Source organism: Schistocerca americana, chromosome 9, assembly GCF_021461395.2.
Source record: "Schistocerca americana isolate TAMUIC-IGC-003095 chromosome 9, iqSchAmer2.1, whole genome shotgun sequence".
Classification (NCBI taxonomy): Eukaryota; Metazoa; Arthropoda; class Insecta; order Orthoptera; family Acrididae; genus Schistocerca; species Schistocerca americana.
The window spans coordinates 143356633-143362731 of NC_060127.1; positions in this window are offsets into that span (position 1 = coordinate 143356633).

The following is a 6099-nucleotide window of genomic DNA, read 5'->3' on the forward strand; positions in this document are numbered from 1 at the left end:
TCCTGCTAGTTTGGTCACTGTTGTATTAGGTTGGGTCGTCCGTAGGGGCATGCCCGCTGTTGCGTGGAACTTAAACTATTAAGATAATTTTGTTTTCTGCGTAAATAACTTGTCACACCTGACAGGGATTTCACGAATGAGTTTAGTGGAATAATTCACTATATCGTTGGTGGAATTCCATTGTTCTACGATCCTTTTTATTGGTCTAAGGTTTCTGTCGGGGAATTTGCTCTTATACTTAAAATTTGCTATTTAATATTCTGTACTGTTGCATGTTTTACCAATGGGGATTTAATCCAGGTAAATTTCTGTTAAATTTGTGGGCAATTAAGCTTGTCGTCTGTATTTATCTGGGGCCATTTGTTATCTAGTTAAAAGAAATGAGCTTTGATTAACTTTTTTCACTCCATATGCTCTTGTAAATGATATTTGTCATTGGTGACCACTGGAAGTCCGGTTTTATAAAATATGTTGTAAAACTGTTTTTGCGGATATGTGTAATAAATATGTGTGAACTACAAACTTGTATTTGCGTTTTCTTGTGATTGCCCTTTGTGACTGGTTTGAGAATTGTAGATTTCACGTCCCATGTGTTACCTCTTTATTGCGGTTAATAAAACGTTAAATGGCAAAGAATATGAACACTTTCTGTGGTACTGTGTTATGCATACAAAGAGCACCATCTCGGAGTCGGTGATTGTTCTATCGGCATGACAATGCAACCTGTACTGAAGCAACATCCGTCAGGGAATGGTTTGTGGACACTAACATTGCTGAAATGGATTGGCCTGCCCAGAGTCGCAACCTGAAACCAATGCAATACATTGGGATATAGTTTTAATATTCCAACAGCTATTATTTTTTATAACTTTTTGTTTTGGGCTACCAATTTCGACTCCTCAGTTGAGTCCCCTTCAGGCCGTGAAACAAAAAAAAAAAAAAAAAAAATCCAGTCGTAAATCTATACAAGGGAAACAATATTTGCACCTGGTTTCCGTGGGAGACATCGCGAGCAATGTGCATTCTTCGTGCATGTACAATAACTGTGACGTTGAGTAAATTGAACGTGGAGAGGGAGAAAGTAAAGGAAAGGGAAGGGACTTTTGCTATCACCTGTATAAAGACTTTATGCGGCACCCACAGTGACGATTAAAAATGTGTGCTCCATCAGGACTCGAACCTGGGAACTCCTGCATCCGCACTGAAAGTGGTGGATACATTGCCCATCGAGGCGCCTCAGTTATATGGAAGCGGGGTGTCTATTCTTTCGGACATGTCCAAAAGAGCAGACACAACGCGTTCATATAACTGGTACACGTGTGAAGTGAAGTTGTTGTTACGTCTGAAGAGCTCGTGTAGTTCTATACAGAAAACAGGCATAAATATTGACTTTCTGTTATGTACAGTCGTGGACAAAACGAGCGAGACCCCTCGCCTTTTCGTTATGCCGATCCGCAGAGCTTTCAAGTCTGCTACACATCATAACAGGCAAGGCGGCGAAGTGCTACCAACATACTATGCACAGGTGTGAAATTTAAAAACTATTCGAACTTTGTCAGGCTGTTTTCAATCATGTGTAATACTATATTAATTCTGATTAGGGTGTTAAACAGAACACGTAAATACAAGATATAAATGAAAGAAGAAACGCTAATTAGTATGAACTGTACCAATAAAAATGAATTTCAGCTTATCGAGATAGCATAACTGTTTTAGTAGACAAAATACCCCAGATCGTTACGAATTAGCAAAATACACTCCTGGAAATGGAAAAAAGAACACATTGACACCGGTGTGTCAGACCCACCATACTTTCTCCGGACACTGCGAGAGGGCTGTACAAGCAATGATCACACGCACGGCACAGCGGACACACCAGGAACCGCGGTGTTGGCCGTCGAATGGCGCTAGCTGCGCAGCATTTGTGCACCGCCGCCGTCAGTGTCAGCCAGTTTGCCGTGGCATACGGAGCTCCATCGCAGTCTTTAACACTGGTAGCATGCCGCGACAGCGTGGACGTGAACCGTATGTGCAGTTGACGGACTTTGAGCGAGGGCGTATAGTGGGCATGCGGGAGGCCGGGTGGACGTACCGCCGAATTGCTCAACACGTGGGGCGTGAGGTCTCCACAGTACATCGATGTTGCCGCCAGTGGTCGGCTGAAGGTGCACGTGCCCGTCGACCTGGGACCGGACCGCAGCGACGCACGGATGCACGCCAAGACCGTAGGATCCTACGCAGTGCCGTAGGGGACCGCACCGCCACTTCCCAGCAAATTAGGGACACTGTTGCTCCTGGGGTATCGGCGAGGACCATTCGCAACCGTCTCCATGAAGCTGGGCTACGGTCCCGCACACCGTTAGGCCGTCTTCCGCTCACGCCCCAACATCGTGCAGCCCGCCTCCAGTGGTGTCGCGACAGGCGTGAATGGAGGGACGAATGGAGACGTGTCGTCTTCAGCGATGAGAGTCGCTTCTGCCTTGGTGCCAATGATGGTCGTATGCGTGTTTGGCGCCGTGCAGGTGAGCGCCACAATCAGGACTGCATACGACCGAGGCACACAGGGCCAACACCCGGCATCATGGTGTGGGGAGCGGTCTCCTACACTGGCCGTACACCACTGGTGATCGTCGAGGGGACACTGAATAGTGCACGGTACATCCAAACCGTCGTCGAACCCATCGTTCTACCATTCCTAGACCGGCAAGGGAACTTGCTGTTCCAACAGGACAATGCACGTCCGCATGTATCCCGTGCCACCCAACGTGCTCTAGAAGGTGTAAGTCAACTATCCTGGCCAGCAAGATCTCCGGATCTGTCCCCCATTGAGCATGTTTGGGACTGGATGAAGCGTCGCCTCACGCGGTCTGCACGTCCAGCAAGAACGCTGGTCCAACTGAGGCGCCAGGTGGAAATGGCATGGCAAGCCGTTCCACAGGACTACATCCAGCATCTCTACGATCGTCTCCATGGGAGAATAGCAGCCTGCATTGTTGCGAATGGTGGATATACACTGTGCTAGTGCCGACATTGTGCATGCTCTGTTGCCTGTGTCTATGTGCCTGTGGTTCTGTCAGTGTGATCATGTGATGTATCTGACCCCGGGAATGTGTCAATAAAGTTTCCCCTTCCTGGGACAATGAATTCCCGGTGTTCTTATTTCAATTTCCAGGAGTGTATTATGCACATTCGGACGCGAAACTGTCTGTGTCAACGTTCAGACCAGTCATACTGGATTTCCGTTGCTGACCTACCATGAAAGCGTGCAAATTTAGCAATGCGTGAAGATTTATAACGAAATTCAGTTAAAAATCATTCAGAGTCACACTTAAGTCAATTCAATTACTGACAGAAGCGGAAAAATTAGGCAGTAAGAAGTATGAAATTCTACAAGAGTTTCATATTGACGTCCGCAGGGCGCCGGTACAGAACAACAGAATAAAGGTACCAACAAACATTTTGGAGGCGCGAAAATTTCTTGAAATTGCTTTACTGAGAGTCTATCTGCCTCCATCGAGATTAGAACTGAAAACAAACCAGACCTCCCTTGAAGTAGCAGACAACCCAGAAAAACAGCCCTCTATTATTACCACAGACATGAATAAACCGGAGATTTCGCAATGAAAATGGCAAAACAAGCGGTGATATGAAGGTAGAAAATTCATGTTTTTGAGTCCAGAAAGCTATATGCAACAGAAAGTGCAGATCATTTTGCCATTTTCATTGCGAAATTTCCGGCTTATTCATGTCTGGGGTAATAACAGAGGGCTGTCTGCCTGGGTTGTCTGCTAGCGTAGTTTTTTTCGGTTCTAATCTCGATGGAGGCAGATAGACTACCAGTAAAGCAGTTTTAAGAAATTCTCGCGCCCCCAATAAGTTTTATTGCTACCTTTGTTCTGTCCGGCGCCCTGTGTATGCCAAAATGAAACTCTTGTAGAATTTAATACTTGTTACTGCCTACTTTTTCCGTTCCTGTTAATAATTGAATTGACTTAAGTGTGGCACTGAATAATTTTTAACTGAATTTCGTTATAAATCTTCACGCATTGCTAAATTTGCACACTTTCATGGTAAGTCAGCAACGGAAATCCAGTATGACTGGTCTGAACGTTGACACAGACCGTTTCACGGCCGAATGCGCATAATATTTTGCTAATTCGTAACGATCTCGGGTATTTTGACTTACTGAAACAGTTATGCTATCTCGATAAGCTGAAATTCGTATTTATTGGTACAGTTCACACTAATTAGCGTTTCTTCTTTCATTTATATCTTGTATTTACGTGTTCTGTTTAACACCCTAATCAGAATTAATATAGTATTGCACATGATTGAAAACAGCCTGACAAAGTTCGAATAGTTTTTAAATTTCACACCTGTGCATAGTATGTTGCTAGCACTTCGCCGCCTTGCCTGTTATGCTGTGTAGCAGACTTGAAAGCTGTGCGGATCGGCATAACGAAAAGGCGAGGGGTCTCGCTCGTTTTGTCCACGACTGTACATGTACGACTGAATGCTTTTCGTCGTTCATGTTTAGGGACCTGAAGGAATCTAAACTGGTAGCGTAAATAAGAAGCTATAACATTTAAGGCTGTTGGAATATTATTTTTACAACCCATCGACCAGCCGCTGTCCCACTTACATAATCGCGAGACGGAGTTACATTTACCTTAGGGATAAATTACAACGTCGACGTCGCCCAACGACTCAGCATCAGACGTCACTGCTTTGAGGAAGATCAAATGCGTCTTGCCCCCCCCCCCCCCCCCCCCGTGCCCCGCCCTCCACCCATCGCAACAGAGTTCTTAGAGTCTACAAGCCTAAGGGTGGAGATACCAAATTTCATCTACATCTACAATTACATAGATACTCTGTAAATCACACTTAAATGCCTGGCAGAGGGTTCATCGAACCTTCTTCATAATAATTCTCTATTATTCCAATCTCGAACAGCGCGCGGAATAAACGAACACCTATAAACTTCTGTGCGAGTCCGATTTCCCTTACTTTATCATGATAACCGTTTCTCTCTATGTATGTGGGCGTCAATAAAATATTTTCCCACTCCGAAGACAAAGTTCGTGACTGTAACTTTGTGAGAATATTCCGCCGCAGCGAGAAACGCTTTCGTTTTGATGATGTCCGCCCCAAATCCTGAATCATGTCAGTGACACTCCCTCTCCTATTTCTCGATCATATAAAACGTGCCCCTCTTCTTTGGACTTTCTTGATGTACTCCGTTAATCCTATCTGATAAGGATCCCACATTGCGCAGCAGTATTCTAAAAGAAGACGGACAAGAGTAGTGTATGCAGTCTCCTTAATAGATCTGTTACATTTTCTAAGTGTCCTGACAATAGTTCGCAGTCTTTGGTTCGCCTCCCCCACAACATTTTCTAAGTGTTCTTTCCAATGTAAATTGTTCGTAATTGTAATTCCCAGATATTTAGTTGAATTTAAGGCCTTTAGATTTGACTGGTTTATCGTGTAACTGTAATTTAAAAGATTTCTTTTAGCAGTCATGTGGTTGACCCCACACTTTTCGTTATTTAGGGACAACTGCCAATTTTCGCACCATACAGGTATCTTTTCTAAATCGTTTAGCAATTTGTTTTGATCTTCTGATGGCTTTACTTGATGATAAACAACTGCCTCAGCTGAGAACAATTTAAGACGGCTGCTCAGATTGTCTCCTAAGTCGGTTATATCGATAGGTAACATAAGAGGGCCTATAATACTACCTTGGCGAACGTCAGAAATCAGTTCTGTTTTAATCGACAGCTTTCTGTCAGTTACTACGAACTGTGACATCTCTGACAGGAAATCACGAATCCAGTCACATAACTGAGACGATATTCTATAAGCACGAAATATAATTACAAGTCGCTTGAGGTACGGTGTCAGAAAAAGCATTCGTGTGAGTGAACAGCTAGTTGTGTTTCACAAGAACGATGTTTTCTAAACCCATGTTGACTGTGTGTCAATAGATCGTTCTCTTCGAGGTAACTCGTAACGTTCGAACACAAAACACGTACCAAATGTCCATTAGAAAATATTAGAATACTTTTGAACAGGTAGTTACCTCTAAAATATCTCAAT